The following is a 19,639-nucleotide window of genomic DNA, read 5'->3' as shown; positions in this document are numbered from 1 at the left end:
TTTCTCACCATTGCTCTAGAATCCCTTTTGGCTTGAAGTCTATGTAACAACAGGCTAAAGTACCTTAATAATGGGTAGGGGTGAGGCAGATGAACTGAGTTCATTAATTCAGCTGATTTTAATAGGGCACAGTAGTATGAAGAAGATGGAAAAAAAGAATTCTCCACATACCCCTTAGCACTCATATCTGGATACTGAGGGAACAAGCATTATTAAGCACCTACTAGGTGCCTTGGCACTTATGTGCTAAGTACTTTATAAATATTTCATTTGATCATCATGACAAACATTAGGAGGGAGATACAATTATTATCCCCATTTTATGATTGAGGAAACTGAGGCAGCCAAAGCTTAAGTGATCTGTCCAGTCTGAGGCTGGATTTAAACTCAGGTTTGTTTGTTTTTTTCCTGAATCCAGGCTCAATGCACCCCAAAATTGCTCTCTAGAGTCAGAAGTCAGGATTCAAATTCTACTCTGACACTTACAATTTGGCAAGTCAGTTAATGTCTGTCACCTTCGGTTTCTTTCACTGTAAAATTGAGGGGTTGGTCTAGGTCAGGGCTTCTTAAATTTTCTCCACTTGAGACCCATTTTTGTCTCAGAAATTTTTACATGACTCCTGGTATAAAGATGTGTAAAATAGGTATACAAATCAAACACTTACTGATAATAAATCATAACTTTTCAGCCTTCACATTCAGTTACAAGACCCTACAATTTAAAAGACTGGGGTCTAAGGGGCCTCAGATTAGGATCTTTGATCCTATGACTTTTGGAAAGCTCATTAAATTAGAAATATAGATTTAAAAAATGCAAAGTTTCCTATTGGGACAATATGGTCCTTGATTTACCTGGATGAACTGACTTTCTGAGGCTCAGAAATCCCCTTGTTGATCAGAGCTGCCCCTGCTCACACCCTCTTCCTGGATTTCTTTGTCTTCCAGATACCTGATTTCTCTCCCTGCTATTCTTTCACTGGGCAGGTTGTGAAGGCCTGGGTCGTGTAACTGTGTTGCCCTCTAGCTGAACTGATGATTCCTTGCATCTCATTCATTCATGAGATCTAGCAGTTGGACTCGTTATGTTGTTCTTCTTGTCTGTCCTTCATTCTCAAAGAGGACCATATCAGGGAGGGGATGCCATGACATGCAAGTGAATTGGATTTGGGTGAGGGTGAACTGGGCAAAGTCACCAGGCTCATTTTTCTCTTGCGTAATCATTTAGGATTCAGGGGCAACATATGGATCAGACAACTGGAAATAGGTCTGGATACAGGAGGAGACATTCTCCTTTTTAAGCTAGGGTCTTTAACAAAGGGATAAAATGTGCTACACACTGATGTATGGGAAAGAGAATAAATGGGAGGAAGGGGCGAGAGGAACTGGCTTTGTCAAGTTGGAGAAAAAGATGTCTTCTAAGGCAATGGGAAAGGAGGAATGGATGGGGGGAGATAGAGAAGTTTTTGAAGTCCAGAGAAAAAAATCGAGTGATCTCAGACTGCAGGGAGTGAGGGGACTCTAACCTTGCAAGAACCATTTGTTAAAAGTTTCGGTGTGAACCCTGACATCTCCAGGGTAGCTAGGTGATAGTGGAAAACTCATTCTCCTCAGTTCAAATCCAGCCTCAGACGCTTAACAATTTGTGTGAGCCTGGGCAAGTCATTTAGCCCTGTTTATCTCAATTTCCTCATCTGTAAAATGAGCTGGAAAAGAAAATGGCAAAGTGCTCCAGTGCCTTTGCCAAGAAGACCCCAAATTGTGAAGAGGCAGATATGACTGTAATGACTGAACATCCTACAGGTGTTAAACATTTACCAGAACTCCTTTATATTGCCCCATAAACATTGCTTAAGCTCAGTAGGAGTGCAATAGAAGGCTCAGAGAATGAAGTCATTACTAGACTAGAAACCTGGTGATTAGAAAATAATAATAATTATACTACTAATAATAACAACTGGCACTTATCATAGGGTTTTAAGGTTTGCAAAGTACTTTATATCCAGGATCTCATTTGAGCCCCACATCATCACCGGAGTGAAGCCATTTGCTGGGAAAGGAAGAGTAGGAATTTGAACAGGTCATTCAGTCACTAGCTTTAATTAGTGACTAGCATTTATTAAGTAGGCTCTGTGCTAAGTGCTTGGGCTACAAAGGAAAAAAACAAACAAACAAAAAAACAATCTCCACTCAAGATGCTATGTGTGTGTGTGTGTGTGTGTGTGTGCAGGGGGCATGTATACATGTTCTATATATGTATAAATGGGAAACTAAGAGTCTTGAAAAGAGTGAAAAATATTGGCAATCCTAGGCTCTGCAAAGACTCTTATGAGGTCTATAATACTGTAATAAAAGGATTACTTGAGCGGCAGTGGGAACCCAAATGAGATTAAGTAACATTAATTGATAACTGATCCAATGAGCTATTTTACAAATTATCTGTGTGATCCTGGGCAAGTAACTGTATCTCTCTTCAATTTGGAGTTGGATCAAGTGATCTCCTAAGGTTCTTTATAATCTATGACCTTGTGAGCTTAATCCTATATCCCTCAACTCAGAACCAAATTTGGGGATTAGCAGGATGAGAATAGCTAAAGGTCAACGGGTCAGAGATTCTAGATAATAATAAGTGGAATCATTGAATTTCTTTTTAGCTCAAAATCTCTGATACCTATGTAAACAGATGAGGTCCATATTGGGTCAGAAGCAAGTGAAGTGAAGAATGGGAGAAGAGAGGACTGAGGAGCAGAGGGCAAAAAGTGAACAAAAGCAAGTTCACTAGGAGTGAGGGCTTGAGTCTGGTGATTCACCTCACATCTATAATCCCAGCTAGAAAGAAGGCTGAGACTGATGGATGTTTTGAGCTCAGGAGTTCTGATGGGCAGTGGGCTAAGCCAACCCATTAACCAATACTATGGTGAGCCCCCAGGATTAGGGTGAGGTAGGGGGACACCAGGAAGGGCCAAACAAGCCAGGGTGGAAACCAAGCAGGTCAAGCTCTGTGCTGATCAGAGAGAGACCTGGCCCATGAAAAGTTCTTTCCTTTGCTTTCCTTTCCAGATGGCAACAAATAGGGAGACCCAGTCTTTAAAAAAGAAGAAGAAGAAGAAGAAGAAGAAGAAGAAGAAGAAGAAGAAGAAGAAGAAGAAGAAGAAGAAGAAGAAGAAGAAGAAGAAGAAGAAGAAGAAGAAGAAGAAGAAGAAGAAGAAGAAGAAGAAGAAGAAGAAGAAGAAGAAGAAGAAGAAGAAGAAGAAGAAGAAGAAGAAGAAGAAGAAGAAGAAGAAGAAGAAGAAGAAGAAGAAGAAGAAGAAGAAGAAGAAGAAGAAGAAGAAGAAGAAGAAGAAGAAGAAGAAGAAGAAGAAGAAGAAGAAGAAGAAGAAGAAGAAGAAGAAGAAGAAGAAGAAGAAGAAGAAGAAGAAGAAGAAGAAGAAGAAGAAGAAGAAGAAGAAGAAGAGAAGAAGAAGAAGAAGAAGAAGAAGAAGAAGAAGAAGAAGAAGAAGAAGAAGAAGAAGAAGAAGAAGAAGAAGAAGAAGAAGAAGAAGAAGAAGAAGAAGAAGAAGAAGAAGAAGAAGAAGAAGAAGAAGAAGAAGAAGAAGAAGAAGAAGAAGAAGAAGAAGAAGAAGAAGAAGAAGAAGAAGAAGAAGAAGAAGAAGTGGGAAAGGTGAAAGATTGTAGTCAGGGCAATAGCAGGATTCAGGATCTGCAAGGTGGTACACTTCTAGGTAAGGGTAGGGCTTAAGGTGTGATCTTAAGTGTGGGTAACTGAAAAGGGGTGGGGATGAAAGACAATAGAATTGAGGAAGCTGAGGAACTATGAGATCAGGGGTTAAAAGAAAGGGTCATCTTGTAGACAGACTCTCAATATGTTACATGGGATGCAGTGGAAAAACAGATGGTGACTCAAGAGATTCCTGGAAATTTACAGATCAATCAAAGGGCACTTAATAAGCTCCTACTTTGTGTCAGGCACTATGCAAGGCAAAAAACAAAATAATTCTTCCCTCCCCCAAAAGTTTAAAAAATATTGGGTAACCACCAGGAGGAGTGTTCAATGTAGTTCAATAAGCATTTGTTAAATTTTACTATAGTCAAGATGCTGGGGGATAAAAAACCAAAAATGAAAGTCTCTGATCTTAAACAAAGAGAGCCTTCAAAATCGGATGGCTGAAATACAATTTAACCTTGCATTGTTTAACCTCTTGTATTCTTTATCTGATTCTTATACCCCTCAACAGACATCAAGCTCCTGATGGGCAAGGAACCAGATAAATGTCCAAAGCTGATTTAGGACTATGACAGCAGCTTTGGGGGAGACATGTTTTACTAAAGACAGAGACTCACTGGCGTGACCCCTTTAGATTGTTCAATAGTCTGATGTTTATCACACCAATGACGAATGAGGTTCCAGGAACTTCATTCTTGCCTAAGAAGAATTTGTGGGTGGAGGAGTTTTGGAGTTTTTGGTAAGCACAAAGTGGGGAATTTGGCAAACACAAAACTTTTAGAAAAAGTCAGAGAAAAAAATGAATAGACACAGAACCCAAGAATAAACCTTTAGGTTTGTTGAGCTCTCCACAATTTATAGTCATTTTATCTGATTCATGGGGATAATACTTGAATGTGTGGGATTTGGGGCAAATCACTTAATTTGTTAAAGCTCAGGTGACACCCCAAATATTTATTTACTAAGTTATGTATAACTTGTGATCTTTGGACAAAGTTCCCACACCAAAGCCACGGGTCTTTAATATATAGATGTGTCATAGAGTTGTTGGGATTCTTAAAGTGCAACATAAATTTGAGTCATTTTCATTATAATTATTTCTCATATGGGAGTCCCTAATATCAAATGAAATAAAAAATCTGACTCCTTATCTCCATTAATATCATTATCCTTATCATCATTGTCAATGTCATCATCATCATCATCATCATCATCATCTTTTACTGTGGAACTAGAATTTGGACTTGGATCTTCTGACTCCAATTGAGGTTTTCCCTCTGCTTAGTGATGTTCCATTCTAAAGACTAGTCTTTTAATAATTTCAAAATTTACTCCACATAGACCTTTGTTATTCAAGGGCTAATTATCCAGTTTATGGGTTATTCAGAACTCTTATTTCAGTTTTCTTTTCACAGACCATCACTTTCTATTCCAATCCATTCATTCATGTTCTTGAATCCTTATTAGTCCTCTGATAGTAGAAGAGCCTTATTTCATTCTCTCCTCAGTTTGAAAGCTCTTTTATACTTTTCCTTCATGCCTGATCTTGTTATGCATATACTTCCAATCTTGTCCCATTTCCTTTCCAAACTAGACTGATTTTTTAAAATGGCCAATCCCACACTGAATTTTTTGAATTAAAATTTTTTTTGCCCACAGTCACACAGCTGGGAAGTGTTAAGTATCTGAGGTCAAATTTGAACTCAGATCCTCCTACTTCAGGGATCTATCCACTACACCATCTAGCTGCCCCTAAAAAAATTTTTAAAAGGTTTAAGATCAAGGAGCAGGGTAGTTTACCTTGCTGGTGCTTCTTGATGGTGAAGCTAGAAGATAGTACAGAGCCATACTCTGGTCACACTACATTTGAAATACTGTGTTGGGTATTACATTTTAGAAAGCTATTGACTGTAGCACAAAAAAAGGGAAGAAGCCATTTAGATGAATAGCAGTTACATCACACAGGAGCTCATGAACAACAGGGAACAATCTTTGGAAACCCCCATTTGCCCTCAGTTCCAAAGACTGACAACCCACTCCATGAGTTAGCTCTGAATCTACAACATATTCTGGTCAAAGGCTTGATTTCTTCAGGGCTCAAACTTACAAAGAATTTCCGACAAAAAATTGTGATGGTAATAAATCGCCTGTCTTTCATGAGAACTAAGTTAAATAATTTGGAAATGAGGAAATTTTCTGATTTCTTAATAAAAAATGAGAAATGAGGAATTAGGATTCATATCCTGAGTCACAAAAGCAAGAGGAAAGTGAGGATGATAATGCTCAATATCCTGATTTTATTCATTCTTAGCAAACATGCATCCTGGGAATAAGGGCCAACTGAGGCAAACTGATTTTCACTGGTTTGTATGAAGAAACTAGAACTTCTCTGGAGGTGGGAAGGGACAGGGACCATGATAGTAGAGGATAGGGAATCATGCCAAACAATGATTGGCTGAAAAAATGGTGAATATTTAGACCAAAAAAATCAAGATTTAGAAGGGCTATGATAGCAGTCTTTGAATGTTGGAAGGGTTCTCACATGAAAGAAGAATTAAATTTATTCTGCTTCATTTGGGAGAGCAGAAACAGGGACTATAGAGAGGCAGAGTTCTTTTTAATATAAGAGAAAATTTCATAATAATTCAAACTGTCTAAAAGTAGAATGAGTAGGCTCAAGAGGTAGTAAGTTGTTGAATTATTTCATTTTGGGTATATTGTAGAGAAGATTTGTGCTTTAATATCAGGTGATTCTGGGAAGAAGAGAGGGAGAAGGAAAGAAAGAAAAAGAAAAGAAGGTTATTGAAATATACTTCTGAAATGCACAGAAGGGATAAGAATGAAAGGTGAATAGTTCTTTCAGACTTCAGATTACATTATGAAGCAATAGCTATTAAAACAATTTAATATTGATTTAAAATAGATCAGTGGAAGAGATTGGACTGGGAGAATCAGAAACAATGGAACTTAGTACTTAATAAACTGGAAAAGATAAATTACTTGGGAATGAACTCCTTATTTGATTAAAAAAAAAAAAAAAAACCTGTTAGGAAGAGCAGGAAACAGTCTAGAAAATATTAAGCTTAGACCAAAACTCTATTCTACTATAATACTAAATAAATTTGTGGCTTGAATATTAAAAATTGTACGCAAAAAAATTTAAGAGAAGCAAATTATATATCCTCTCACAACTGCAGATAGGAGATGTATTTTTGACCAAATAAGGGACTGAGGCAATTACAAAAGATAAAATGGATAACTTTATATGAATCTGAAAAGTTTCTGAACAGTAATAATGATAATGATAATAATAGTAAAATGTTTATATATTTCCTTAAGGTTGGGAAAATGCACTTGATCCTTGTGTCATTGCCAGAAAGGGAACAAAAACAAAAACAACAATAGTTAGCATTTATATAGTACCTATTATGTGCCAGGTACTGTGTCAAGCACTTTCTAGATATTTATCTTTTTTAATCCCCATAGCAATCTTAGGAGCTAAATACTGTTACTAACCCTGTTTTATGGATAGGGAACTGAAGCACAGAGAACTTAAATGACTTGCTCTGACTCACATAGTTAGCATCTAGGGTCAAATATGAACTCACATCTTCTTGACTCTGCCCAGCTCTCTGTTGGGACAAGAAGGGAAGCAATTAAAGGGGAAAAAAAATTTTTGCATCAGATTTCTCAGATAAGGATTTGGTGTCCCAGATATAAAAACAACTAATAGATATGTATGTACACATATATGTTTTCATATGCATGTGTGTATTTCTGCATATATAAGCACACACCTGTATACACATACAAGATCAAGCCATTCCTAATAGTTAAATGGTCAAAGGATATGAACAAACAATTCTCAAAAGAATTGCAAACTATTAACAATCCTGTGAAAGAATGCCTTGAACCACTAATAATAAGAGGGATGAAAATCAAAACAACCATGAGGTTTCACTTTATATTCTGCAAAGTAGCAATAATGACAAAGAACTTGTTGTCATCCTTTAATCATTTCTGTGATGTCTGATTATTCATGACTCCATTTTCTTGGCAAAGTCACTGGAGTGGTTTGTGATTTCCTTCTCTAATTCATTTTACAGATGATGAAACAGAGGCAAACAGAATTAAGTGACTTGCCCAAGATCTGTTGCAGGAGTAAAGGAAAGAGAAGCACACTGCTGGATTGCTGGTGGAGCTGTAAATCAATATAACTATTTTAAAAAGAAATTTGGAATTATTCAAATAAAGTGACTAAATTGTCCATCTCTTTAATTCAATGATTCTACTACTAGGCTCATATGTCAATGAGGACACTATAAGAAAAAAAAAATCCCCATATGCACCAAAATATTTATGGTAGCATTTTCTATGATAGCAAAGAATTGGAAACAAAATAGATACCTAAGAATTGGGAAATGTCTAGACAAATTTGTGGCACATGAACATGATGGAATATTACTATGCTTAAAAAACAACAAATATGATGAATGCATGGAAGCAAAGAAACATTTCTATGCTATGATACAGAGTAAAGTAAGCAGTCAAAGTATATATATACATATATATAAAACATATAAAATGACTAAAGTAATGTAAATGGAAAGAACAATCACAAATCAAAAATGAATGTTGATAAAAATATAAAAAACAAGCATGGCTCCAAAAAAAAGAGATATGAGAAGATGAACTTTCATCTTCACTCCTTTGCAGAGATGGGAATTTCATTGTATATATTTTTAGACTTTCTTGTTTTTTAAATCATTTTTCCTCATTTCTCTCTTTTTTTCCCTTTAAAAACATTGTATACTATATTTGGGGTGGCTCTCTGGGAGAGGGAAGGCTTCCAAGAAATTGTTCTCTGAGAGAAATTTTGGTGACATTTTTAAAAAAGGAATACATGTTGAAAATTCATTTAGTTGTCTTAAAAATCAAGTATTTTTCTGGGGTTTTTTGCTTCATTTAAAAGCAAAAATAAGAATACACTAAGTTACATGTTTCCCAAGTAGATTTGAATCCTCAACTTCCTAACTTCCAAGTCCATTTTTCTCTTCACTATTTGGTACTACTTTGTCTGTTCAGTGATTGAATGACAACAAAAAAGTAAATATGTAGGATTGTCAGTGAATTGTAGTCACAAATTAGATTCAGATCCTTTAGAACAAAGAGTTGAGTCTGTAACCTTTTCTATATCGTGAATCCTTTTGTTAGTCTGGGGAAGCCTAGGACTCCTCAGAATAATGTTTAAAATAAAGGTTAGCGAAAATAAAAATGAAATCTTTCCATCTATGTTCATGGACCTCCTAAAATATATTAATGGATCACTGAGTTTCTCTGGATCCTAAGATCTAAATCTCCAGTTTTAGAACCCTTGTCTTAGAAACTACTCAAAAAAAGGAAACAAAACTAGATGTGGAGAAAGAGCAAATTCCATGTATTGGCCACCAGGTGATGCTGTGGTCTTACTCAAATTAAAAATGGCAGCCCTATAAATGGAACTTGTTCTGAGCTAGAGATCTTTGTGAAGATCTCAGTTGCTCCATAGCTAGACATTTCTTGTAAACCACAGAATCTCCCCTTTCAGAATGTAGGATAGAAAGGGTCACTAATCAAAGGGCAGAAGGCAAGAGTCTTTTTGCATAAATTGAGTCTCATCTCTCACCCCATTCCTTTAAACCAAATTGCTGACCATCATGGGAAGTTTTCTTCTTCTTCTATTGGTATCTAATAATTGGTTTGCATATGTCTGAAATTTTGGAGCAACTTTTAACAACTAACTTGCATTCATACATGGTATCTTAGAAGATTTTGGGGATATCCTGCATGTCACTTTAAGGCTTATAAAACACTTTACTCTGATCCTCACAACAACCCTGGGAGGTAGTTGTGATTATTATCCCCATTTTACAGATAAGAAACCGAGGCCCACAAAGGTTAAAATACTTGCCCAGGGTCACATAGCTAGTTTCTGAGGCAGAATTTGAATTCAGATCTTTATGATTCCAATGGCCAACTAGCTTCTAAGGATCTGAATCCCACGCCCCAGTCTTGTAGATAGCCTTATAGATTCCAAAGTACAGCATAATGGATAATACACTTTGAGTCAGGAAAATCTGGGTTCAAAGCTACCTTGGGAAGATCAGTGAATTTTTCTGAGCCTCAGTTTCCTTAAACATAAAACGGAAATAATGATAACACCTACTTCACAAGGTGCTTGTGAGGAACTAATCATTTAATGTATGTAAAGCACTTTGCAAGAAATGAAACACTCTGTGTGTAATATGTAATTTTAATAAGTATTATTACTCTGTGCAGAGTCCTGGATAAAGCTCTAGGAAGGTAAAGAATCCAGAGGAGAAAAGACAAAAGAGGATCATAGATTAGAACTAGGAGTGACTTTAGGGATCATCTGGTCCAAGAATGTCCAATTAACAAAAATGGGTCACTAAACCATACAGAGGGAAACCTACCTATCTATTGTATATTGACTTAGAAAATCACATGTTAACATTATCTGGATTCTGGTATATTTTTATTTATTTTGTTATTAATTACATTTTAATCTGTTTTGAGATTACTCAGCTGAGAGCTGCATGTTTGACACTTCTAATAGTCTAGCCCACTTATTTTTAAAGATGAGAGGACTAAAACCCAAAGAAGGTGATTTTTCTAATATCACCACAAGTAGGAAAAGCTGGGATTCAAATCCAAGTTGTCTCACTCTAACTTTAGAATTTTTCCTGTCCTCAGAGATCATGGATTGGACAAATACAAGAAAGAGACATGAGAGTATATGCTCCCAGAATATCAGCCTCCTCCTCCAGAGGCAGCATGATGTCTTAGAAAGAGTGCTGGAGGCTTAAGAACACTGATGGATTTAATGTTCAACCATTACTCAATAGGATCAAGAGTGAAGCACCTTCTCTCACCTCTTGACAGAGAGGCCATGGACAATTTTTTGAGACTATAGGCTATTTTTGGATATGGTCAGATATGTATCTGTTTTATGTGATTGTTGATTTGTTACAAGGAAAAGTTTTTTATTTGGAGGAAGTGGAATTGGAGGAGAAGAGGATAGTAATATTGAGGAAGGAAGGAAACAAGGAATAAAAAGGGAGAAAAAGATGGGAAGAAAATAAAGGATAGGAAGGAAGGAAGGAAGAAAGGGAGGGAGGAAGAAAGGAAGGAAGAAGGGAGAAAAAGGGAAGTAAGGAAGGATAGATGGAAATAAACGAACACCACCAAAAAACATTTAAAATTCATGTAGAACAGAAGGACGTTTACAAGCAGGGTAGCTTTTAGAATTAACATGCTGAATTTTGTATATATTTAAAAATAAGATTTGTGGCTTAATACATAAAATTCTGTTTGTATATGGAAAAATATACAGGGTTATGCAACTAGTATATTTTTATATATATAAATGTTCATGTTGGTTGGTATTTATCAAATTTAGCATAAAATAATTTTTAAGTATTTTAAATTTTTAAGTAATTTAAAATTTTAAGCACCTTCTATGTGGCAGGAACTGTGCTAAGCTCTAGGAATATAAAGAAGCAAAAAAACTGACCCTTAACTTCAAGAAGCTCACAGTCTAATGAGAGAAGGAAACAAACTCCATCAAGTCTAAAATAAGAAAACTGAGGCACGGGAAACATTAAGTGCCTTGACAAAGTTCATACAGCTAATAAGTGTCTGAGGGAGATTTTAAACTCAGATCTTCCTAACTTCCTAAGTCCAGTGTTCTATCCCCTACACCCCCCAACTTCCATTTTGTTCAAACAAAGGCACTGGATTTCAGTATAGTCACTTGTGGGCAGTGCCAGTAAAAAGGTAGAAGAGATATAGCACTACTGGAAAGTTAACCTTCAAAATTTAAGTCAATAACTTGGCTGGATCTATGATCTCAGATGTGGATGCTCCACCTAAATATATAGATCATAACTCATTCTTGCTTCCTCATCCTGGGTAACTTTTGTTCACTACTATGAGAAAGATAAGACAAAAATAATCCCTCGTGTGCCTGGAATCCATTTTACTCGTATTCTATCATCATAGCTTTTCTTTTCTTTCTTTTCCTTTTTTTTTTTTTTTTTTTTTAATTTTTTCTTGGAGGGAACCAAAAAAAAAAAAAATCAGAAAGAAAAACCAGATTTGCTGTTTAGGATGGAGGGACCCATTATCTAAATGATAAAGAGAAGTCAATCCTTATTTTACCTCTTTTCTCTATTAGGGAGAATGATCTTTGGCATTAGAAAAATAGAACAAAAATGGTTAACTTGCAGTTAAACATCTCTGCCCCACTCCACAAATAGAGATAATGGCCAGAGAACAGCTAGCTGTTCCTTAGCTAAGTGCAAATCACCAGACCTGAACCAACTACATCTGAAGTACTGAAAGATCTTTTAGATGTGACGGCTCAGCTGCTCCTGGTGATCTTTGATGTTATCTCCATTTTCGGAGAGGGAATGAAAACAGATCGTTAAAACTATAGGCTAGGAGTTTGTTTCCCTTGTGGGCATGGGGATCAGGATATATGGAAAGTGTTATTAAAAGCTTTGTTTCAGGATATTGAGAAATAGAAGGGGTGACAGTGAAATTAAAATGCCAAGTTTTGCACCAAAGAACAAATTTGAGAAGATAATTCTTCCTGATAAGTTGCAAAAGTAGGGGCAGTTGTTTTGAGTCGTTTCAGTTGTGTATGACTATTTATGAGCTTTCTTAGCAGAGATGCAGGAGTGGTTTGCCATGTCCTTTGCCAACTTATTTCACAGATGAGGAAACTGAAGCAGACAGGGTTACGTGACTTGCTCAGGGTCACACAGCTAGTACGTGTCTAAGATCAGATTTGAACTCAGGAAACTGAATCTGATTTCAAGCCCAGTGCTTTACTATAAGGCAATGCAAGTGATGTCAGACTATTTCAGTTGTTGGTTAGTTTTGCTGAACTTCTCCCCTCCATCCCTTATTATTCTTTATTATAAGGAATGGCTTTTTGGAAGGGCAAGGGATGGTAGAATGAGAAATGTATGGGACATTAAATTTTTTTGCTGAGGCAATTGGGGTTAAGTGACTTGCCTAGGGTCACACATCTAGGAAGCATTAAGTGTCTGAGACCAGATTTAAACTCAGTTCCTCTGGACTTCAGAGCTAGTACCCTATTCACTGCCCCTTAAAAAAAAATTATCTTTTAAGAAAGAAAAGATGTGATAGAAAGAGCCAGAGAGAGGACTGTGGGGACTGAATGTGGATCACAACTTAGTATTTTCACTCTTTTCATTGTTATTTGCTTGCATTTGTTTTCTTATTTTTTTTCCTTTTTGATCTGATTTTTCTTGTACAGCATGATAATTGTGGAAGTGTGTATAGAACAACTGCACATAAACATATATTGGATTGCTTGCCATCTAGAGGAGGGGGTGGAGAGAAGAGAGGAAAAAAAATTGGAGCACAAGGTTTTGCAGGGATGAATGTTGAAAAATGCATGAAAACACACATATGTCTTGAAGATTAAAAAGCTTTAAATTTAAAAAAGAAAGAAAAGACAGTGATTTCCTTTTTAAAACAAGACTGAGAGATATAATTTAGTATATTTGGGTTCCAACAAGATATTTATCAAAGTTACTTCTAATACCTTGGTATGGAAGGTGAACATGTACTTATATAGATTCAGAGCTGACCAGACTAGAAATGTCGTGATCAAAGGATCAATATGGAGGGAGATCATTAGTGGAATGACTCAAGGATCTTTTCTTATTCTGATTAACAATTTTTAACAATGATTGAATGAAGATATGGAAAATAAGCTTATGAAATTTGCAGATAAAATGAAACTGAATAGTACAACTAACTTCTTGGGAAATCAAATAAGATATATATATGTATATGTATATGTATATGTATGTATGTATATATAAAATAAGAGTAGTGACAATAATAATAGCCGGTATTTATATAGCATCTACTATGAACCTAGTGCTATACTCAGTATTTTATAAATGTCATCTCATTTGATCCTTACAACAACTCCAGGAGATTGATACAAATTTTACCCTCACTTCACTATTGAGGAAACTGAGGGAAACAGATGTTAAATGATTTAACCAGGATCACACAGCAAGTAAGTGTCTGAGGCAGCATGGGAGCTCCGGCCTTCCTGACACCATGACCAGTACTTTATCCACGATGCCAAATGAACTGAATCCAATAGGGTAGATTTTAATAGAGATCGATTAAATATGGGTTTGAAAAATCAACAATACAATTATAGGATGATTAGGGAAAAGTTCATCTACAGAGACTTGAGGGTTTAAATGAAGTACAGGTTTGATGTGAGTGTGATGTAGCAGTTTAAAAAAGTTAATGTAATTTTGAGCTGCATTAAGAGAGACATAAGTTCCTAGACAATGCTGAATTAATAGCTATATCCTGCCCTGGTTAGACTAATTTGGATTATTGTGTTAAGTTCTGAGCATTTTAGGAAGGATATTAATCTATTGGAGTCTATCCATGAGGTGAGATTATGAGATATACAAAACTCACCATAAAGGATTCATTGAAGAAAATAGGATTGTTTAGCCTGAAGGGGACATGCTTAGCCCAAAGGGACATGATGACAACCTTTAAGAATTCAAAGGGCTTTTCTGTAAACATTAGATGTGTTCTATTTGGTCCCAAAGGATAGAATTAGGGCTAATACCTAAAAGAGGCCAGAATGAAGATTTTGGTATAAAAAAATTCTCTCATTGCTGCCCCAGGATAAAATGGGCTACTAAAAAAAAAGAAAAAAAAAAGTAGGATCTGCAATGACCGTCTAAGTTATCCAGACACACCTTCATTTTATCGATAAGGAAGCTGAAGGTCAGAGAAGTGAAATTATTTCCCCAAGGGTATATACTCACAACAGTAGCAGAATTGAGATTTGAAGACAAGCCCTTGGATTCCTGATATTAATAATAATACTAATAGCTAACATTTGTATGTACCAAGTACTTTACAATTATTATCTCATAATCTTAACAACAGCCCTAGGAGGTGGTTATTATCCCCATTCTAAAGGTGAGAAAACTGAGACAGAGATTGAGTGATCTTGCCCAAGTGTCTGAAGCTAGATTTGAGTTCAGGTCTTCAAATTGTTGAAGGAAAAAAAAAGTGGTCACTCAGGAGTTGGGCCAAACAAAAAGTTCCGGCTTCCTGTGATCAGGCTAGCTCTGAATCTGCGGCCCTGGAGAAATGCAAAATCCAGAGCAGACGGTTTTCTGTTTGAAAGGAATCATTCCTCACATGGAATAACCAAGAATATGGTAGTCTAGAATAGAAGAGAGTAGCTTAAAAGAGAAAAAAAAATAGCTAAGAATAGGAGAGAGTGTAATTTAGAATTAGGGAATTACACCTAGAATGGGGGAGAACAACCTAAATTCAGAATCACCTAGGATAAGCAGAGCAACTTTTCAATGGAATGCTTGCTTCTGGGCCTTTGGGGAGGCTATTTCCAGGAAATTGATAGGAATCAAAGATGCAGCTCCCATGGCTCTTTGGTTGGGCCAGGACAATATATTTACTGTATAAAGCAGAATTAATTTCTCTTTCAATGATAACTGCACCATTTACTATGTTTGTTGCTAAGGAACCACTTGCTATTTTCATATATCCCCAGGTGATGGGGTTGGTGAAGCAGAGAGATTTGGGTAAATGCACATGCCTGAACAGGAATAGGGCCAGGAAAGGACTCCACAGTCATTCTATATCCCAGATGTTTGCAAGAAGATAGATAAGAAAAGAGGATCTGAAACTTAGTTCTAGGTCTCAAAAATGGCAGGAGGATTCTTGGGAGTAGGATATGGCAGTGGTCCAGTGACCTACTTCATCCTGGGGCAGGTAGATAGGATGATCTCTCCATCTCAGGCAGCAAATTCCCAGGAAGCCAAGCTACTGGGCTGGCTTTGAAGGTACTTATGGTAACTGCTTCTTCTCTTCCATTACAGGCATAAAAAGTACAGATTACAATGCAGGTTACAACATAGGTTTCCAGGCCAAAATGATAATAATGATCTGATTATGGAAAGAGAAGAATTTATTAATAAATAAGACTTAGAGAACATTGTGGGATTTAAAATGGATAATTTTACTTACATTAAATTAAAAATTATTTCTTTTTTTACCCTGAGGCAATTGGGGTTAGGTGACTTGCCCAGGGTCACACAGAAATGCTTTGCTTTTTAACAGCAAATAGTTAATTCGTTCAATTTATAGATTTAAAGAATTGCCTGGGGGGAAAAAAAAGGAATTGCTTGAAACAATGAGAATAAGAAACAGAAAGTATGCATGGAAGAACATAAAGTCAGGTCTTCCTTGATTCTATGGTCTACACACTTCCCCAAGCTGAAATAAATATGTTGAGATAATTGTTGACTCTCCTATGTATTTCCTATTCATGATCACTATACCAAATATGTAGGAAAAGAAGTCATTTACCACAGGGGATGGCCAAACACTGAGACTCTCCCTACCTCTTATTCAGTGAAAAGAAATGGTGTCCAGCGTTCACTAGCCCAGGAGTTTCTAACAACATTTCAGCTAGTGTAAGAAAATGGGGAACATGCTACTAGAGATGGTATGGTTTAGTAAGACAAAGATAATTCAGTTGGGTTCAGGTGAAAGATAATTCAGGTGAATGTGAGGATTAGTTAAGAGAAATAATGGATATTTAAAATGTTTTTAGTTTTCTTAGAGAAGGCAGCCAGAAGTGATGGAGAATAATAAATAAAGAGAGCCCCAACCCCCATGCTGGGAGATGGCCAGGAGAAATGCTTATCAATGAAAACTGAATATGAATAATAGCTCAAGACAAAAAGTAAAATAGTCTCCATAGAAATGAGTGAGCACATTCCAAAAGAAACAATCAGCCCTAAAAGAAGACTTCTAAAGACAGATTGAGAAGGTCTAGATCCAGGACAGATAAAGGAGTCTTTCTCTTGGGCTGGTCCAGTGAGGAGCAAAACTCTTCTCCTGAAAAGAAGGTTCGGGCTAATCTGCACCCAGAGAGAGGACTATGGGGACTGAGGGTGGATCACGTCATAGAATTTTCTCTCTTTTTGTTGTGTGCTTGCATTTTGTTTTCTTTCTCATTTTTTTCTTTTTTGACCAGTTTTCTTGTGCTGCTAGATAATTGTGGAAATATGTACAGGAGAATTGGATATATTAAACATAGATTGGATTACTTGTTGTTTTGGGGGAGAGAGTGGGAAGAAGGGAGTAGGAGGAGAAGGAAGAGGAGGATGCATGATCCTGGTCAAGCCACTTAGCCTCTATATAGATTAGTTTCTTCATTTGCAAAATGGAAATAGTAACACTTTACAGGGTTGTTGTGATGATCAAATGAGATAATGTTTGTAGGTACTTTGCGAGATATAAAACAGTATATTAATTATAGCTATTATTTATTAGTATAGATCATAGCATTATGTTAATAAAATTATCATATATTAAAACAAGTCAGAAGCTAGGTGGAACAGTGGATAGAGTGTCAGGCCTGGAGTCAAAAAGACTCACCTTCCTGAGTTCAAATTTGGCTTCACACACTTACCTGAGTGTCTCTAAGCAAGTCTCTTAACTTTGCCTCAGTGTCCTCATCTGTAAAATGAGATGAAGAAGGAAATGAGAAGTCACTCCAATATTTTTGCTGAGAAAACTAGAAATGGGGTCACCATGAATTAGTCATGATTGAACAACAATAAAAGGAGTCAGATTGAAGGAGAAGCTAAGAGAAGCTAGCTTTGGACACCTAACATGCATAAAAGATCAGGATTAACTGAAATATTGTCTCCATCTCCCAGTATGCTCTCCATAGTACCTCCATTGTTTCTCTTTTCATTCCTAATAACCCCATGGACCACTGAACAAATGCCTACCCCATCCCAATAAGAACCCTGTGTCTCAAAATCCAAGAAATATTCTGGTTCAGAAAGGGAAGGAACCAGAGTAAATTAAATAAAGCATTTATTAGGAACTTGTTATGTACCAGACAATGTGTACTAAGGGCAGAGAAAGTAAATGCTATTTAATGACATTGCAGGTGATAATCAGATTTGGGTCACTAAATAGAGTTCTTTCTGCATTCATGAACCAGGCAGTTCTGCCTGACAAGTGAGAGCATCCAATATTTCTATACAATTTAAGGATAATATCCCTTAACTAACCTGTGGGATGATCTTTCTGGTGAGGCCATGTGCTATCTCAGTCATATTTGATAGAGAGAGATTCTGGAATCTTTAGAGATGCTGTCAGCTGGATAATTGGATTCTCTGGGGCTAAGTAATAGTGTATGATTCTGGATAATCTCAGGGGAGGAAAATGTACTTCGGAGCCATAATATCATTGACAACTGGACTTGGCATTCATTCATCCTGCTCTTGTCTTCCAAACAATGGTCTTAAGATGCCCTATGGGCTCACTTTTGCCAAGATTTGTAGAGCATCCTTTGGAAAAGATGTAAATGTGGAGGTGGATATGGTTCAATATTTGCTTTACTAATTCTTCTAGTTTTTTTTCTTCCAACATGAGTTGTGAAAAACCTATTTTTCACCTTGTCAAATACTGAAATATTTGGCCAAAGTTTATAAAACCTTGATTCATGGAGAAATTCCTAAAAATAATAATTATACTTATTGGAGAGATTGAATATATGTCTGACCAGAGGCAGAGGAATAGACCATATGACCTCCCCTGGAAGTCCTCTCAAAAATCCAAACAGAATTAAGCACCCTAAAATTCTCATCATACTCCTCTGTTCCTACTCTCTACCTTACCTGGGAGATCCGTTACTACAGATCCCTTTCCCTACTTGGCAAGGCTTGACAGTGGGTTTTTTCCTAATGATGGTCATGCTTGACATTCCAACTTTCTTGTTTCATTTTGTGAAGTTTCATTTCCCTCATAATAAAAAAAACATTATGAAATACCAGCTCCAGCAGGTTCTGGGGAGGCAGTCATATCTACACTGTCAATCTAAACACCAAGGCTGCTCATTCCCTGTGGCCAGGGTGACAACTCTGGAGACCTGACCCGGCTCCTATATCTCTCCTGCTTCCCACAAATTAAATCTCTCAGACAAAAAGTTCCTCAAGGTCAAAAAAGAAAAACTTGGAATCTTCACCCACACATATATGTCCCTCCATTCCTCGGTATTTCACTAATATTTTTATCCCTAGAGCAACTTCTGGAGTTCTCTTTAACTTCCAAAAGAATTGAGACATGTTGCAGATAATGAATAAATTGAAGCCCAGACAGTGGGATACATTTGTCCAGGATCATACTGAGGATAAATGAAAGAGCAGGGACTTAAGTCTCCTAACTCAATGTTCTTTCCACTAAAAACACTGCCTTCTGTGATCTTTGATCTTTTGTGTATGTCTGTCTTGTTTTGTCAATAAGACCTTAAACTCCTTGATTACAGGGATGGTGGTTTATATTTCTGTGAAAGAAAAAAATATTAATACTATATTCCATGTTTTGGCCATGTCTCACATGTCCTCCAATAACTCCAACAAATGGGGGTAACATTTAAAGGAATCTTAAATAAGACAACAGATCATGAGATGAGGAATCCAGGAGACTTCATGGCTAGAGGACTGGGTCTAGAGTCAATAAAACTTGAGTTCAAATCTACCCTCGGACACTTCCTAGATAAATCAATAACCTCTATCCATATCAGTTTCCTCAACTGCAAAATGGAGATCATGATAGCACCTATCTCCCAGAGTTGTTGTAAGGATCAAATGATATAATTGTAAATTTCTTAATTGATGCTTGATAAATACTAAGTTGGCTCCTTCTTACCCATATTTTGAAATGAAGTTTGGAGCTAACATTCCAAAACAATGACCTTTACTGGATTCCTTCCTTGACCACTCTCTC

This window comes from Sminthopsis crassicaudata, chromosome 4 (assembly GCF_048593235.1).
Source record: "Sminthopsis crassicaudata isolate SCR6 chromosome 4, ASM4859323v1, whole genome shotgun sequence".
NCBI classification, from domain to species: Eukaryota; Metazoa; Chordata; class Mammalia; order Dasyuromorphia; family Dasyuridae; genus Sminthopsis; species Sminthopsis crassicaudata.
Note: the sequence above shows the minus strand (reverse complement) of the source record.